The sequence below is a fragment of the Somniosus microcephalus genome, chromosome 14 (genome assembly GCF_052327205.1).
Source record: "Somniosus microcephalus isolate GS21.2 chromosome 14, FLI_Smic_1.0, whole genome shotgun sequence".
Lineage (NCBI taxonomy): Eukaryota > Metazoa > Chordata > Chondrichthyes > Squaliformes > Somniosidae > Somniosus > Somniosus microcephalus.
The window spans coordinates 113,157,298-113,176,903 of NC_141000.1; the positions used below are offsets into that span (position 1 = coordinate 113,157,298).

General features: G+C 41.0%; 1 protein-coding gene across 1 annotated transcript in view; it reads right to left on the reverse strand.

Moving 5' to 3' along the window:
* Positions 1–6,612: 6,612 nt before the first annotated feature.
* The window catches only part of zbtb21 (zinc finger and BTB domain containing 21), a 63,873-nt gene continuing 50,879 nt past the window's right edge, over positions 6,613–19,606 (reverse strand). Inside the window, exons 3-4 of the transcript XR_015080899.1 lie at positions 18,489–18,730; positions 6,613–14,035 (exon numbers count right to left, since the gene is read on the reverse strand). The gene's annotated coding sequence lies outside the window, so the exon portion shown is untranslated. The remainder of the gene's footprint in view (positions 14,036–18,488; positions 18,731–19,606) is intronic.

A 19,606-nucleotide genomic window follows, 5' to 3' on the forward strand; every position in this document is an offset into this window, starting at 1 on the left:
GCAGAGAAATTACAGAGAGGTGCAAGAACTATAGAGTAATGATAATGGGGGACTTCAACTATCCTAATATAGACTGGGATAGTAATAGTGTAAAGGGCAGAGAGGGGAAGAATTTCTGAAGTGCGTTCAGGAGAACTTTCTTGATCAGTATGAATCTGGCCAAATGAAGCAGGATTTGGTTCTGGGGAATGAGGTGGGTCAAGTAGAGCAAGTGTCAGTAGAATATTTAGGGAACAGTGATCACTATCATAAGGTTTAGATTAGCTATGGAAAAGGACAGGGAGCAACCTAGAGTAAAAATACTTAATTGGAGGAAGGCAAATTTCAGTGGGATGAGTATGGATCTGGCCTGGGTAAACTGGAATCAAAGATTAGCAGGCAAAACTGTAATCGAACAATGGGCTGCCTTTAAAGAGATGCTTCGGGTACAGCCAAGGTACATTCCCACGAGGGGGAAAGGTAGGGCAACTTAAGCCAGAGCTCCCTGGATGACGAAAGAGATAGAAAGTAAGATGAAGCAGAAAAAGAGCGCATATGACAGATGTCAGGTTGAGAATATATCTGAGAATCCGGCTAAATATAGAAAGTTCAGAGGGGAAGTGAAAAAGAAAATAAGGGCAAAGAGAGTATGAGAATAGAATGGCAGCTAACATAAAAGGGAATTCAAAAGTCTTCCATGGCATATAAATAGTAAATGGGTAGTATGAGGAGGGGTGGGGCCGATTAGGGACCAAAAAGGAGATCTACGCATGGAGGCAGAGGGCATGGCTGAGGTACTAAATGCGTACTTTGTATCTGTTTTCACCAAGGAAGAAGATGCTGCCAAAGTCATAGAGAAAGAGGAGGTAGTTGAGATACTGGATGAGATAAAAATTGACAAAGAGGATGTACTAGAAAGGCTGGCTGTACTTAAAGTTGATAAGTCACCAGGACCGGATAAGATGCATCCTAGGATGCTGAGGGAAGTTAGAGGAAATCGCGGATGTACTGGCCATAATCTTCCAATCCTCCTTAGAAATGGGGGTGGTGCCAGAGGACTGGAGAATTGCAAATGTTACACCCTTGTTCAGAAAAGTGTGTAAAGATAAACCCAGCAACCTCAGGCCAGTCAGTTTAACCTCGGTAGTGGGGAAGTTTTTAGAAATGATAATCAGGGATAAAGTTAACAGTCATTTGGCCAAGTGTGGATTAATTAAGAAAAACCAGCACAGATTTGTTAAAGGCAAATCATGTTTAACTAACTTGATTGAGTTTTTTGATGAGGTAACAGAGAGGGTTGATGAGGGCAATGCGGTTGATGTGGTGTACATGGATTTCCAAAAGGCGTTTGATAAAGTGCCACATAATAGGTTTGCCAGCAAAGTTGAAGCCCATGGAATAAAAGGGACAGTGGCAGCATGGATACGAAATTGGCTAAGTGACAGGAAACAGAGAGTAGTGGTGAACGGTTGTTTTACGGACTGGAGGAAGGTATACAGTGGTGTTCCCCAGGGGTCGGTACTAGGACCACTGTTTTTCTTGATATATAGTAATGACTTGGGCTTGGGTGTACAGGGCACTATTTCAAAATTTGCAGATGACACAAAACTTGGAAGTACAGTGAACAGTGAGGAGGATAGGGATAAACTTCAAGAAGACATAGACAGGCTGGTGAAAACAGCAATGTGGTTGACTCTTAACTGCTCTCTGAAATGGCCAAGCAAGCCACTCAGTTATACCAAACTGCTACAAAGAAGTATACAGCACTGTGGCAGTACCTTCACCACATGGACTGCAGCTGTTCAAGAAGGGCAATTAGGGATGGGCAATAAATGTTGGCCGTGCCAGCGATGCCCACATCCCATGAACAAATACAAAAAAATGGACGACAGGAAGTGCGTTGAGTGAGGAAGAACAAGTAACTTTTGGTTTAACCTGCTCATAAACATTTCCTCTTAGTGTTGCCATGCATCCAGAATTGGACCGGTCAGTATGGTTTTTGGGCGGGCTGCATAGAAATTTCTAAGATGTAAACCAGACCACGCAGGGGTGTGAAACAAGGAACTGTAGAGGAGCAGAGAGATTTGGGAGTTCCAAATACACAAATCGTTAAAAGCTACTAGACAGGTACAAATAGCAATTGTAGTGTGACCTTTATCTCACGGGGCTGGGATACAAAGGGAAGTTATGCTTCAGTTATACAGATGAGTTTTGGGCACCACACCTCAGGATGGATAATATTGGCCTTGGAGGGGCTGCAGCGCAGATTCACCAGAATTGTACTGGGGGTTAGGAGGTTAAATTGAGGACAGGTTGCATAAACCTGGCTTGTATTCCCTTGAGTAGAGAAGATTGAGGGGGTGATCTGATTGAGATGTTTAAAATGTTAAAAGGATTTGCTAGGTTAGACACAGAGAAACTGTGTCCTTTGGTCAAGAACAAGGTAACATAATCATATCAATTAAGAGCTGGGCCATTCAGGAGCTAGTAGAAATTTGGAACTATCTCCCTCAAAAGGCTGTGGATGCTGGGGGACATATTTGGAGCTTTCAAGACCGAGATCGATAGATTTTTGTTGGGTAAGGGTATCAAGGGATATGGAGCAAGGGCGGGTAAATGGAGTCGAGGTGCAGATCAGCCATGTTAGAATTGAAGGGCGGAACAGGCTCAAGGGGCTGAATCCTTCTAATGTTCCTATGTAGATTCTGCTGACTGGGCAAGAATTAGTGGGGTGCTTAATTAGCAGGCACGCCACTGTTAGTGTGCTGACCCTACTGCAACCTCTGGCTTCCGCCTCATGTACATGGAGTCAGCAAGCTCATGACATCAGGAATGACAGTAATTGGGTGCTTGCTGTGTTACTGTTTTAAAAAGCCTGCAGCAGCTTAAAGATTGGAGCATTTTCTGGCCGCGATCTTTAATGATGGGAGCAAATTGGGAGACATCTGGAAGTAGTATCGAATGCAGCACTCCCAGTTTCAGCATCGCGACCGTCAAAATATTAGTGCAAGAAGTTTGTCAGGGTTATGCTGAACAGAGGGTTACGCTGATAGATTTAGATGAGGAAAGACGGGAGGCGGCTCGAGTGGAGCATAAACGCTGGCATGGACTGGTTGGGCTGAATGGCTGGTTCCGGAGCTGTATATCTGATGTAAAAGGTGAGGGGGGCCTCCTGGTGGAATGATCCTCTTAGTTAGTACTTTGCTCTCAGGGAGACTCCTGTATTCACCGAGAGGTTTACTGTAAAAGCTGAGTTTTATGTCTCACATATCTCCCACTTCTGATTCTCACATCTCTTCTGATCTGCTGCTCCCCTCACCCAGTCCTGCAGCTCCTGCTACTCTGCTGTCGATCCCGGTGCTGATCTCACCGCTCCTGATCTCCTAATCTGGGGCACCAAAGCCCTCCTTTGTCTGCCTGTGTGATAGCTGAGTGCGAGTGATGCTGACCTGTGGCTGCAGGCTGACCAACTGTTCCGAGTCGGTTTCCCAGTCAGCTGCTTGCTGTTACAGTCTCTGTCTCTCCTTCTCCTCCTCCTCCTCCTCATCAGGCACTGCAAGTTTATAGTGCAAGATTCTCTGCCTTGTGCTTGTTAAAAAAAAAAATTGCTGTTGCTACAAAGACATGGATTTTTTGTAGACCACTTGGTAACATGCTGAAGAATCTACATTCTCTTGCCACAGAAATTGGCCTCGAGATGTCTCAGAATTATAAGGACCCTGTGTATAACACAAGTTAGATGCAGAGTGAAGCTCTTCCTGTTCTGCCCCAGCCTTAAACAATATCTACATTTGTCCACATCCCAATATCTCACATCAGCTCTGCTGAAGTAGCTTTGCCATTTTGATGCTAAATTGGGGGCAGTTTTGGCCACTAGAAACTGAGTTGAGACTGCCTAAAATCTGTTCCCTAGCTACTGATTCCATGCCCCTCACCTGCCACTGTCTCCGGCTGAACCAGACTGTTCGCAACCTCAGCGCCCTGTTTGAGCCCGAACTAAGCTTCCAACCCCATATCCTCTCCATCGCCAAGACCGCCTGCTTCCACCTCTGTAATATCGCCTGTCTCCACCCGTACCTCAGTTCATCTGCTGCTGAAACTCTAATCCATGCTTTTGTTAACTCCAGACTTGACTATTTTAATGCTCTCCTGGCCGGCCACCCGTCTTCCACCCTCCATAAACTTGAGCTCATACAAAACTCCACTGCCTGTGTCCTAACTCACACCAAGCCCCGTTCACTCATCACCCTGTGCTCACTGACCTACATTGGCTTCCAGTCCACCAATGCCTTGAATTTAAAATTCTCATCCTTGTGTTCAATGCCCTCCATGGCCTCACCCCCACCAGCCCTAAAGTCCTCCGAGAGCTCTGCACTCCTCCAACTCTGGCCTCTTGTACATCTCCAACTTCCTTTGCCCCACCATTAGTGGCCGTGCCTTCAGCTGCCTAGGTCCTAAGCTCTGGAATTCCCTCCCTAAACCTCTCCACCTCTCTTTCCTCCTTTAAACCTACCTCTTTGACCAAGCTTTTGGTCATCTGCCCTAACATCTCCTTATATGGCTTGATGTCAAATTTTGTTTTTGACAATGCTCCTGTGAAGCACCGTGAGATGTTTTACTACGTTAAAGGTGCTATATAAATGTAAGTTGTTGCTGTTGCTTATATAGCACTTTTAATGTATTAAAACATCCCAAGGCGCTTCACAGGAGCAAAGTCAAACAACAATTGATACCGAGCCAAAGAAGGAGACATTAGGAGAGGTGCCTTCTAACCTTGATTGAAAAGGTGGGTTTTAAGAAGCTTCTTAGAAGGAGGAAGGAGAGGTGGAGAGGTTTAGGGAGGGAATTCCAGAGCTTGGGGCCTTGGCAGCTAAAGGCACAGCCACCAATGGTGGAGCGATTAAAATTGGGGATGCTCAAGAGGCCAGATTTAATTCAAAATCCTTGTCTGCAAATCCTTGCATGGCCAAGTCCCATCCTATTTCTTCAAGTTCATCCAGCTTTATATCCCATGTCACACATTTTGGTTTCTCCCTGGACTTGTGTCTTTCCCCCCATTCCCTTTAACCCCAACATTAACCGCCGTCTCTCCACAGCTAAAAACCTTCTTAAAACCCACCTTTTCAATCAAGGTTTCAGTCACCTCTCTTAACTCTCCCACCATGGCTTGGCATGTTCCTTTTATCTATTTTTCTCAATCCCATCCCCCTCTGTAAAGTGCTAAAGAAATGCAAGTTGTTAATTTGCCCCAATAACATTTTTCTGAAATTGATTTCCATGGAGGGATTAGCAACAATAGTCACATCTGCATGTGTGATTCTGTTGGACAAAATGAGGAAATGTCCTATCACCGTGCCACTCAATTCATGTTTAACTTTTCCGTTAAGCCATAAAAAAAAATTAAACGTTCATTACTAAAACCTACCGGTGATCGTCTGTCACCGTGGCCAGGATTATCCTCCCAGCAGCAGTTTGGGTTAGATGGCAGTAGGCCTCACTGACCACATTTTCATAGTCACATCATTATCTCCCGTAATCTAGCCCAATTTTGGGCGGGATCGTGGAGGAGAATCCCAGCCCTCGGGTGTAAAAATTAAAACGAGGACACTAAAAATTAAATTGCCTCCACCACCCTCCCCCCACACCTCGTGTTTAAATGACTGCTGCCGGGCTGTAGGCTGCTTTGTGGTATTTTATCCAACTGGCCATTCTGCATGGGGAAGCCTGGAGAGTGAGCGATGGTAAAAGTGAGGTGGCGTTGATGGCATTACAGCTGATGGATGTTCCACGTGTGCACTTTCCAACAGGGGTTACTGGACTGTAATCAGGAGCAGGAACCGTGACTTGATTTTTTCATCTCTGCAGTCAGAGAGTTTGGACAACCTGTAGAGCTGCCACTACAGAGATCAGCCAGCAAGATTTATTTGTTTCTTTTCAGTTTTCTCTCTTCCTGTTCTGAAGGTATTAAATCCTTGCTGGGGTGTCGGGCATCCTCAAATACCTTTTCCAAGTGACTGACTCGAGTGAGCCTTAGGAGTCGAGTGTCAACAACCTATTTGAGGACAGGTGGGCATCAGATCTGAGCTTGCTCCGATCACCACCATTTAGCATTAAATTTAAACATCTTCAATCCGAGTCATGAGTGAGACAATCAAGCCCCAGGGCTTGATCCCCAGCATCAGTGAGCAGAGTTACAAGGAAAGACTGAAGAAACATGCATTTCAGCCTAAGGAAATGGCTGAGAGGGGACTTCACTGAGGCATTTAAAAGTATATAAAGGTTAAATCCAGAATACCACTCTAAGTTAAACTGGGACAATAGGTGAACTTCAAACGGGAAAAAGGCAAATTTAGGACTGCTATCAGGGTGTTCTTCTGCACATAAAAAGAGTGACCAACACATGGAAGAGGGTTATGGGTGGAGTCGTGGGATAAAAGTGTTAGAATCACTCAGGGCATGATTGTGATGGAGGGAGACTAGGTTGTTTCTGGATGGAGAATGGGCTGAGTGGCCTTCTTTAGTCAGATTTATGTTGTGACTTTGATTTTTTGGGTCTTTTAAAAAATAAAATTGGTTATTAAAAATTTCTCCCTTAAATGCAAAATAGAAGATTAAAAAAAACATCAAAATCGGTTAAGTTTGAAAACAACTCATTTATTACCATGTCTTTATAAATGTATTACACAAAGACATTGAAGTCAAGTGGTTAATTCGAGAGCAGAACAGTCAAAAGCCTAAAGCTATTGGTTAATCTTTGGTGTCTGTGTGAGCACAACTACTGCATGACAATGTACAATCGATATTCCTGGTTTTGAAAATACAGTGCTTCAAAATAACCACACTTCATTTAGCAATTTAAAAAACTCAATTAATTTATAACCGTTTCTAGTCCAGACTGAACAAAAATAAAGGTCCAATTCAGCTTAAAGACCAGGAACTTGAAGCTTTGTACAGTTTTATTTTATGCCTAAACGGACAAAATAAAAAAAATCTAGAGGCCAGAACAATCACAAAATGTTAAACTCTTTACAGATTTAGTCAGACTTTGCAGGTACCTTTCTGACTTCATTAGTAAATAAAGTTATAAAGTAACAGAACACTTTTGATAATGGGCTTGATGGGGCTTAAACAAGTTTCCTTTCTATGCAGTCAACATGTTCCGAGAAAGAGAAAGCAACACAGATCAAAATGACCTCAAGTTTAAAATACATTCCACATGATCAGTAGTATATTCTAACAGTAAATTTTGCAAATGGACACCGGCATGTAATGCAACCACTTGTAAATATAAACTTGGCATGCAAAAAACCCCAAAAGGTATAGTTGTGATGTATTTTTTTTTTTAAAAGTGAATTGGCCAAACAAGCCAGGAAAAATATCGACAGCAAAAGGATTTAACAAAGAATTTTCGGCAGCAAGAATCCTGAGGGATTTCCATTTTCTATACTGTGAACCCAGGACTCCGTGAGAGACTTGTGAATAAAAAGGGAGCTTTTATTATTTCTCCTCGCCGCCCCCGCCCCCCCTTCCCCATAATGTTTTCCTAAAGTAGCTGGGTGATAGTTTCACAGGCACCAGCAGCCTTGCTCAAGTGGTCACTCTTCTGTAGTGAGCTTAAGCAGCGAGTGCCGGTGAGCTACTAAAGTACGACAGGTCTGAGCCTATCCTCACCCAGGGGCCACTAGTGATAATGAGCAGGAAAGCTGGTTGATTTTCCAAGTGCGCTGTGGTCCATTGTAGTTCCCAACTGCTGCCCCCTCCCCCCTACAGAAAAATAAAAACAGGCTGAGATTTGATCTTATCCGAGATCCTAAATGACTTTGGGAAGAGGCATGATTTTTATCAATGATGTGAACTGGCTGGTACGGAGTTTAGGAAACCTGAGCAAGGCTGTAACTTTTACAAGGGCTGCTCTCTATTCCGAGTCAATATTCTATGTGTTGTTGCTGTTATTCACTGGGCCTGCAGTGTTCTCTCATAGTTTTTAAACACACACAAAGAAAGTAACAGCAAATACAGAGAGCCACTGGATGGCACACTGAATACCCCAAAAATAATCTTCAACTGAGTTAATGACCATGTTGCACATTCACTACCTTTGCACCCCCCCCACATAAATTTGCATCATAAATTTGATAAATAAAATTAACAAGTGTATAATAAAAATAACTCATGAAAACAGGAAGTCCTGGAAATACACAGCAGGTATATTTGAAAGGCAAAGACAGGTGAAAGTTTAGATCTAATGAAGGGTCCACCTAAAACATAGACCCATCTTTTGCTGTCAGATGCTGGACATTGCCGCCATTTTCCTGTTTTTTAAATTTCATATTTCCAGCTTTTGCACTTTACGTTCATCAACAAAAATAACTGTGCTTTAGTAGGTTTATAATCTGTTTCAGTCCCTGTAAAAGATAACCAGTAACTTGCAAGACCCCTCTTTCATGTGTGAAATAAACTCCATATTCTTGTGGTCAGTGATTTACTCCCTGCATAACGATCTTTTCCAGACTGCAGTAGCATTTTTGCACGTTAAAAAAAATAAAGTACACAATTATAATTTTCACATTTCATTCAAACAATAAGTATTAACTCAGAGTATTTTTATAGTTTTATGCCTGATGGGGAATCATTCCTTAGAAGTATTGTTGGGGAAAAAAATCTAGCATTCCAAAATCCACTTCTATTCAAAACCAGATGCAGTCTTATTTTAAAACGTTTAGTGTTTATAGAGGAAAGAGGAGGGCAGCTGGATTTAAACATCTCAATTTTCTTCAAGTAAATTTTACTGCTGAAATTATAGATCACCTTCATTTAAAAAAAAAAATCATGACGTGAAATGTGATCAACAAATTGCATTTAACATAATAAAATGTCCCAAGGCGCTTCACAGGAGCGTCATCAAACCGAACTCCAGTTTCTGCAGCTTCAATGTGCACCATCGGCCCCTCCCCAGATACGCCAATTCCTGACTGAGGAGACAAGTGGACAATCAATGTTCCATGTCTTCACCCAGTGCTTTTTAGCGGAGTGGTAGGAGGTACAAAGTAATGGGAAACTCAAACAAAAGCCGGGAGAAAATTACACATATTTATAAAATTGGAGAGGGGAACAAAGGAGCGCTGGAGGGTGATTGGGTTATCCAAATGCCAAGCCCCTGATCTCTCTATAGTGGAAGCCAGACGCCTCGTCATAATGCTGCAGTGAGAATGCAGGTGCTTTTCTCATGGTGTAAAAAAAAGCTCAGAGGCATCTCACCCCGGCCCACACTTCCATATATTAACAAGCAGGTGCTTTCAGAGCAGCACTGGCACAGACTTGGGAACCGTTCATCCTCCAGATATGATGCATGGTCAAAGGGAAACATAAATCAAAAGGGCAATAATCGCTTTCTCTTTTCCTTCTCCCATGCCCTCCCCTTTACATAGTTCTGTAAACTTGTTTGGGCTTACTTCAACTCAAATCTTCATATATTAAAAAAAAACACACACAAATCAGTTTTTTTTCTTGTTCTACAAGATAATTAGTGAATACTTCATCAACTGCATTTGCCTTCTGCCCTTTCAACACTTCATAGTCCTATGAATTAGAAAAGGAATCCAGACAGAGAAAAACAGCACAACCATCACTTCAGCTGTGGGTACTTCAGATGGGAAAACATTTCTGAAATCTCCGCATCAGGACAAAAAAATTCCAAATGTCACTTCCTGGAATCATAATTTGCTGAGCTAGTTCATTTTGGTACACCTTGGATGGGAAATTCAAACCTTATACGGTCAAGAATATGTTGCATTACAGTCGCACCGAGTTCACTATCATCTAGGGTGATGGCGGAGGGGTGGGGTAGCATGAAAGAACACGTGAAATGTGAAGAGGGTAGCTCAGTGACCTTCTATGTAGCCCCAAACTAGACAGAGTGCAGGACAGGAGCCTGATCCTGCTCCTATTTCGTGTGTCTAATTCTGTTAGATTCAGGAGATGGTTCTGTGATAGTGGATTGGCGGTTAGGATCAGATCAGCCATGATCTTATTGAATGGCGGAGCAGGCTCGAGGGGCCGATTGGCCTACTCCTGCTCCCATTTCTTATGTGGTGGGATGTGACCATTGCTCAAGTTCAGGGATTTGCTCTGCTCCTGATAAAATTCATTGAAAAGTTCAATCACCGTAATAATTAAAGCCTCCACAGCATGAGGCATTGAAGTAAGTTGGAAAAAAATAACTTGTTTAAAGAAAGCAAAACTTTTAGTGTCTAGTTTAAATTAGGTTAGAAATTTCTGGGCAAGCCACACAAACCTGGACTGTCCAGAAATGGGGAAATTGGCAACCGTCATGGGGATGGGGTTTCCAGACTTGATCAGCAGCCTCTTTTCTAGACAATTTTGAGCAGCATTAACAGAGAACATAATTTAAAAAAAAACAGACTGGTCCAGACGATCTTATCCCAGCCACCTACCCTGCAGGAAGAGAACACTGAAAAATTGCTGAGTCAGTATGGAGTATGGTTATAAGCACCGAACTGCAGGAGAAACACAGAACCTTTCCTGATGGTCTGGTTCCAATGTGGATCATTTAAACAGGAACACATCATTTTCCCCTTCCCCACCAGTGGGAAAAAATAACAACAAAACATTTCTGGAGAAAAAAAAATGAAAACCATCTGTCAGGGTCATCATGTAAGAACACAAAAGTTAACTTTAAAAAAAATGTGACTGCAGTCATGCAAAAGAAAGGAATATCTGAAGGAAAAAAGTTGCAGTTACAATAATTATTTCTGACAAATATCTATAAAAATCTCTTAGTACTATATTATCTCAGGTCCCAAGATCAATAACAATTTACTTCCTTATTGTTATTGCATAGCCAAACAGTATTATTTCAAACAGGGACGTACGTAACTATCAAAGTACAAATACTGCGCGATACATTCATTCATTTTCTGAAAAGAAAAACAGTACATTACACCTGTATGCCATTCTATTGTGAAACCTATTTGCAGGCACTTGGATACAACAGTCACCAACCCCCCCCCCCCCCACACTCTAGTTATATGCAGTGAATCAGTCAAGTTTAAATAGTCGATCCAACTCCATCCACTTGTTAAGTTTTGGTTTTTCCTGAGGGGGCATCAGGACTGAAACAAATACTTTTTCTATTTGACAATCTGTATTGGCATCAAGAACTCAAAGGTCAGTTACAGCAGACTGGATGGATGCAGAGTAGAGCGACATCTACTCTGCCTCACAATGAGTCCTAACCTCAACCTCAATGAGCACCAGTATGACATTTTCCCACACCCGCCACGTTGAGGACTTCTCTGACTCAGATTACCAATTTTTAGTTCGAATTTGCAGGCAGTTTTGTGCTAGGAGTCTGCACCTACTGAGAATTGGGTTGAGACTGCCCAAATTCATTTTCAACTAGGAACCTGGCCGACAGCAATGAGAGGAAACATTCATTCCATCTGTCTGCATTGGATTCACACACAGAGCTGAAAGAAGAGAGCTAATTTATGCCATGTGATTTCAGGCCCCTCCTTCACCTGTACTGGAAAAGTACTTTACACTGGCTTGCTTTAAGAGACTGAAGTAGGCCGACAGATGGGAGCCGCCCCAAGTTATTGATACAATTGTTATTTTAGAGATTCTCTAATACAAATCAAATTGCCGTCTCTTTTTGAGCCTGGGTTTTTATTTTTCAGAATTGTTGTTTGCAATCTCATGGCCATATTTATGCTAGTGCTGCTCCTGCTTTTAGCAATATATTGGGATGATATGTTCCAGATTATTTCAGACAACAGGTTGTGGTTACGCCATCACTGGAGAATCTATTGGTGTAACTGACCTTTTTTACTTTTGTATTGTACTGTACAATAATATAGTATGTGCTAAAGCTCCTGTGCAGTTTCATATCCGCACCATACAGGTGGAAAATGTGGAGTCTGTGGCACCTTGGAGTGTTTGCATGCACTAGAGACAATGCCACAAATGCAGATGTTGTGAAATAAACTCACTGAGAACAGACCAATGTAGTGTTTATGGGCACTTAGCTCAATAGAAAGATAAGTCAAGTTTGAAAACAGGTTCACACATTCATAGGATATGAGTTATATTCAAAGATTTGTTATCGTGCGGATATGAAACTGTGCACAAGATCTTGAGAAGAAATGTGGTGCATTCACTCCATAGGTTCCAAGTATTTGTAGCCTTAATCGCTTTACACAGCCCTTTCTGGCCAAATAACACTGCATCTCAATTTTGCCCCCAAACATCACTAGCTTCCCTCTCCCCTCTTCTGAATTTTTAAAATATGCTAGCAGAAACGATGCAAGGAGTAATTTGGTAATATTGCACTCTTGGCAAGGAGTCATGTCCCACAGAAGGTTGTGGATTCAAGTCACACTCCAGAGACCTCAGCACAAACATCTAGGTTGACGCTGCAGTATTACAGATGAGATGTGAAACCGAGGCCCCGTCTGCTCTCTCAGGTGGACGGAAAAGATCCCCATGGCACAAAGAGAGCATGGGAGTTCGCCCCGGTGTCCTGGGCCAATATTTATCCCTCAACCAACATCACTAAAACAGATTAGCTGGTCATTATCACATTGCTGTTTGTGGGAGCTTGCTGTGCGTAAATTGGCTGCCGCATTCCCTACATTACAACACTTCAAAAGCACTTCATTGACTGTAAAGCACTTTGGGACATCGGTGGTCGTGGAAGGCGCTATATAAATGCAAGTCTTTCTTTTTTTCCCAGCCATTGGGAGTTTGAGTGTGCGTGACCTACAGCTCTCTGACCATTTAAAATAAGCATTGGAAAATCATGTGCCATGCATACCTGAATTTCTGATATGTGCTCCTGGCAGCAAAGTTGGAATGTCACCAATAACATTTCTTATTAGACAGTAATTTTACACACAGCCAATCCCAAGTGTCAAAGGAACATGCTATGAGGCAAGACTAGAGTTTTAACTCTACAGTCTAGAAAATTATGGCCGCCTTTAACAACATATTAAATTGTGTAGATGGCGCAAACCCAGACTATTATATAATATTTAAAAGTATAGTTACCAGTCAGAACTTCTTTATAGAGTCGGAAATATTTGGGAGTCATCTGCCACATGATCTTGTATAGACAAAAACATCACGGATAATCAAAATAAGGTACAAAGCTTTAATATGAGAGTTGGGGTATCAGATGATGAACTTTGATGGATGGTCTTTTCTCACCCTTGAACTTTCTTATGTTCTCAATATTTAATGTGCTTCTCAACCCCACAAAGTAATTTTATATTTACTTTTTTAATATGATTTCTGCCTCATCAAGAACACAGAGGCTAATGCTGGGGGAAAATAACAACTTTTTATTTCTAGAATAAAGTGCAGGCATCAAGTACTCCCAGGTATAACACAAACAGATGCACAGCAAAGCTCCAACTACACTGACAACTGTGACTTAACACCACCTCAGAAATGCAATGCCTAATGCAGCAATATGAATTTATCCATTTTCTGCACCATCTTTGTTGCTTCTGAGTGAAACCCATTTTTTGCTAATCTGTGGGCAGTTTGTGTTAATGGCCTGCACCCACTAAAAATTAGATAAACTTTCCAAAGCTCACCTTATGTGGGCACTTTTCTAACAGACTAGATCACCCAATCCATCTTTTTACATTACATTAACAAATATTGGTGCTTAATTCCATAAAGTACATATCTTAAACCCTCTTTGGAAACAATTCTACATTCTATTATGTATCTTCTCTTCCCCATCTCCCATCATTTCTTCCTCCATACTTCAATTATTCAAAAGAGACAATCTACTAAAATAGTTGTTTACAACAAATACCATCAAACCTCTTCTAGTGAACCCGTGTTTTCAGTCATTTCCTTATCACAAGATAAATACAGATGAGGAAATCCATTTGGCCCATCTTAATTCATCCATCCAGAGAGATCCCAACGCCCTCCACTGTACCATCCAATTGTTTCTTGAATGATTCCAGGGTTTTTGCCTCCACGACTCTATCTGAAAGTTTATTCCACACATTGGTCCATTCTGTGAAAAGTAATTTTCTAGTATCAGTCCTGAAATTAAATTTTTACTGGTTTGAACTTGCGTCCCCATGGTCTACTCCAAGTTCGGCTTTTTACTATACCCTTAACAATCTTGTATGCCTTTATAAGGTTACCATTCAAAAGCCTCCCTTCCAGGCTGAAACCCCCCAAGTCTTAACTCATAACCCAGACCCTGGGGAGCAGCCTTACGGCTCTTCTCGGCATCGTCTCCAGCACTTGAATGTCTCTCTTGCTTCTTGGTGACCAGAACTGCATGCAGTATTCCAGGTGTGGTCTGACTAGAGCGTTATACAGTTTGATCATTACCTCCTTTGACTTGTTTCTACTGCTATGTAGCTTTACATCCTATTGGTGTTGTTGATTGCTGCTCAAGACTATTTATTTATTTGATGTCAAATGGAGCAGAAACCTGTGCACTAAAGTTAGCTATTGATTATTGGGCACAATACACTAACACTGGAGGTTCCCACACTGTGACACTTTTGTGTAACTGACATTTTATTTCACAATTTCATTGTCATCATTTGCATTCATTTAACCTACTCTTTCTGGTATGCAAACCATTCTCTGAAATGTTATTTAAATTGCCACAAAATCATATTTTGTCATGCTCATGTTTTTCTATTATGTTAAACTGTTCAATTAAAATAAGCTTGAATGGCCTAGCCCACAGTGGCCTACAAATAACCAACAGAGGAATTATGGCAGAAAAAAATGGTTCATTCACAGCAGAGGCATTGAAAACTATTTTCCAGAGGATCTGTGAAAGTAGTGGCCAACTTTATGATTTGGACTTAATAAACATACAAATTAATGTTCTTCTCTCTCCCCAACCTACGTTTTCTCTCCTCCTTTCCTAAAGGCAGTCACTAATTCTCAGACTTCAAAGGCAACACCAACTCTTCAGTGCCTTACCCAAGTGCCTATACAGTGTCAGCAAGCTATTCTATCACAGGGGGGGAAACACAGTTATCAATCGTCAACACTAGCAATTTCCAACACTGATCACAAGACAGTAACCAGGAGCCATGCCAGACTTTCCTCTTCCTAGCCTGGGAACAGTGAAGCCAACCGTAACACTTCAACCCACCCTCAAGTAAAGATCAGCAAAATCGCCACAAAACAGAGAGTGACCTAGGACTTTACTGACCTCTTTAGTATCATACCACGTGGTGCATTTACTTGCTGAGTCACAGGCAGAGCCACAAGTTAATTTTTCTTTTGACTAACTGGTAACATTGCTAATAAGGTTTAAAATTTGACCATTCTGACCAAATAAAAACTAGATGGCATTACGATCCTTCTCAAACCTAATTGAACATATCCTAAAATTTGGATTACTAATTATAGATATACTTAATATATATATATTGAACTGTGTGCTTCGTTGATACAATTTTCCCTTGTTTTGCTGCCTCCCGAGTTGTAAAATGGCTAATGCACCGAAGTTATTGATCAAGCCCACTTTTCTCAACTTGACATTAAATCCAATATTAGGCTCCTGATCCAATAGCAACTGGGAGTTGTGAGTTCTGCATCAGTTCAACTCCTTACTTATCCGGCTTGATATTATGAAGATCATACTGGGAGTAGTGTTAAATCTAGTCATATAAAAGGATCCAAAGGATGGTATTAAACTTGGATACTCCATCAGCATAAATCAAAAACTAAAGTTGGGATAGTAGAGAATGTCTGCCACTAGCGTAATTAAACTCTCATTTCCTATTTACAAAACATTGCAAATACTTCGAGGGTGGATCATTAATCCACTTTTTCTCAACTTGACATTAAATCCAATATTAAGCTCCTGAAGTCTAGACACCGAGTCTGAAGAGACTCCTTGATCCAACAGTGACTTGGAGTTGAGCTCTGCATCAGAGTCAATGCTCCTCAAATGAAAACCGTCCTGATGTATAAACTATTGATTCTTGATTAGAATAAGGAAATAACACATTCTGCAACTAGAATATTAAGATAAAAAGTATGAAGTCTCCCATCATCATTCCTAACAAGAATTAAAGGATGACTGTATGCATCAATAAAAAAAAATTGCAGTGACCAACTGCCCGTGATATTCATGGGTTCAGAGAAGGATTTCAAAATAACTTGCCCAGAAAATTTACATAACTCATTTGAGAAGATAGATGCACGCTAATAGAAAATGTTATACTAGTGTTAAAGTATATCTCTGTATGTCAGTTAAGGGAATATATTGTGAACTGTTGGTACTCCTAATCTTTTTTCTTGTTCAATATTAAACACATATCACTAGGAAAAAAAATAAATGATCTTCCTCAAGTCTTTTCTCATTAGCTGATTATGCAAGAAAATTACTGGTCTGTTTCAAAGATTGTATCATTTGAAAAATTGAAAATATTTCTACACAACCATTGTATTGGACTGGACATCAAATGCACTTGCAATCTCAGCCCGGGGACTGCTGCAGCATTGAGTCATGCAACGTTTGCAGGAATAAGTTTTGTTAGCGTTCAAAGTTGAAGTCTGTGTAATTGGTGAAAATTTTGCTTTGCTATGACATTGGGTGCGTACAGTGTGGTAATACTGAAGGGCGGCAGCTGGCAGGAGGGCCTCTGGATAAACAAAACCGATGGTCAGGTCAAGCTCCCAAAGTTACATCACAGCAGGATGAGTAAAGGCAATTGCACAATTCTTTCACTGTACTGAAAACCTTAAGGGACATTTCAATTCATTTTGGTTCTCTTACCACATCAAAAGAAAACATGATTTGATAAGAAGGTGAATAGCGTAAAATGGGCATTTCTTTAAAATGAATTAATAGTGCGTACATCAAATTAGAAAAAAAATTGTAGTCAATCCTCATGCGTGACCCTAGGTACGATGTATGACTATTGGATGGGGGGGGGGGGGGGGGGGGGGCGGTGGGAGAGAGGAAAGAAGAGAAATCACAGCTGAGCCCAATGTTATCCTCACATGATGTCCACACAAGTGCAGATTCCAGCTAAGGTCACTGAATAGCAATCAACAGTGAGAAAGGAGGGGTGTTGTGGCCAATTGTCGCACCTCTTACTGCTGCCCTGTCTAAGATCAGCTAACTCAGCATACACTAGGGGCCAAATCTGGGCCTTCTTGGTCTGTATAACTCAGAACCACACCAAGATGTTTGAATGTCAATTGCTGGTTAGTTCAAAACTGGAGTAGAAGTGTTAGTAACTTTAAAAGGTCAGTGGACAGCAGACCCCCAGTGTTACAGTAAGCTGTAACAGAAGAAAGGACTCATCCCATGAAACAAGTTACCTGTCACTAATTACAACCTACCGTGCAGCTTGTCCATTACAAGCTTCAAAAATCATCTGGCTAATGGATTATACAGATTTTACTGATGTAAAGTAAAACAAATATGGAAACCAAACAGCAGGTTAGTCAGCATCAGAGAGATTAACATTTTGGATGAAATTCCTCAGCAGAACAGAAGTTCTGCTGAAAGCTCTCAATGAAACACTAATCAATGTTTCCCTTCCAAATGCTGACTGGATTGCTGTTTATTTCCATAATGTTCTGCTCTTATTTTAGAATTCCAGTATTTGTGTTTTCTTTTCTTTTTATCTTTATTAATCTAAGGTGCAGAAAAGATTTACAAGAATGGTTCCAGGGATGAGGGACTTCAGTTACGTGGATAGACTGGAGAAGCTGGGGTTGTTCTCCTTAGAGCAGAGAAGTTTGAGAGGAGATTTGATCGAGGTGTTCAAAATCATGAGGGGTCTAGACAGAGTAGATAGAGAGAAACCGTTCCCATTGGCAGAAGGGTCAAGAACCAGAGGACACCAATTTAAGGTGATTGGCAAAAGAACCAAAGGCGACATGAGGAAAAACTTTTTTTTTTTTTTTTTTAAAACGCAGCGAGTGGTTATGATCTGGAATGCACTGCTTGAAAGGGTGGTGGAGGCAGATTCAATCGTGGCTTTCAAAAGGGAATTGGATAAGTACCTGAAGGAAAATTTTTTGCAGAGCTACGGGGAGAGGGCGGGGGAGTGGGACTAGCTGAAGTGCTCTTGCAGAGAGCCGGCACGGGCTCGACAGGCCGAATGGCTTCGTTCTGTGCTGTAACCATTCTATAATTCTAAAATTCTATAACTTGCTCCAGGAGTTCATATCTGGTTCATCACTTTCCTCTGCGCACATAACAGACTCAAACAAGCAGCGAGAGCAAGGACAGCCTTGAATTGAATGTATAATAAATGAAACAGAAATAAAGCTACCCTTGTCACTATGGGCAAAATTTGGTAATGTTAATCATTTAAAAAGTGCAAGTGAAATCTACACTACAGTGCAACCAAATATAGTGATCAGCTTCAGCCATAGCACTTATATTGAACACGTCTTCCTGCAATGTACATCAAGATCATGTTAGTTCCTTCCCCTCTCCTCCTCTGATAAGTGATTCAGGGGATTACCTGCGACTTGCCAATATAAAACCTTTGTGCTGCGGTACGAATCTTCTCTGTGGCTTTGAAAACAAACATTACATTTTGTTCAATGATTGTGACCATTTCTGTTGGCAGCAAGAGCAGAAATATATTTACTTTTAAATACAGGCTGTCCGTACTCCTCAGTGTACCAGTGCTGTCTTATTTGCTGGATTCAGGCCAAGTCATGAAGTAGTGGAAGATTAACCAATCAAAAAGGGAAGCTCGTGCTAAAGGTTAGCAAAAACACAGTAAATCAGTTAATCATTAAAGCCCCATTGTCCATAATTAGTTAAGGATCTCAGCCAGTCTTGGTTTCATTTAGCAGATTAGTAGAGGTATTTTCTTCAGATGAATCTTACAAAATGTCATTTTTAATGTAAGGATTTGAACAATAGTATTAACTGTGGAAAGAACCTTTTAAATTAAAAAAGGCAATATGTGGCCTCAGAGCTCTCAACTTTATTCTTCTACACTTTAACATATACTGTTAACAAGGGAGATGATAAGGAATAATATATAGATCTCTGCTTCAATAAGTTTTACTGCAATAAATGACAAGTACAACTGGAAACAAGGATTTTAAAGATGCTAATTGCTGTTCTGCTGTAAACAATGTAATTCTGTGCTCAGAGTACTAAACAGCACTAAATTCATGACATCAAGAATTAAGTTGAGAAACTCCAATATATTGTCTTTTAAAATAATAACAATTTATAAAAGGAAATGTTTAGTTATAATAAGTTGAACTACCTGAACTCCCCTTGTAACAATAGGATTAAAAAGAATGATGCACTGATAATTGTGATATTACAGTTTACTATTAGTCTTGGCAGTGTTGCTGGAATTTTTATTATCCCCAATTTGGGAGGGGTGAGAAAGACTCATTCTGGTCTTCTGAAGCATTTTTATGCCAATCACAACTGGGTGCAGATTGTGGGGGGGGAAACAAACACTTTTTATGATTTTACGTATCTGGACATACCAGTATAATGTTGAAACAGTACCATCCCTACAGCGGAATCCTGTCATACGATCCATATTTGAATGTCAAACACAGGCTAACCAGATGTCTTTGTATTAGTTCCATGTATAAACCAGTTAAT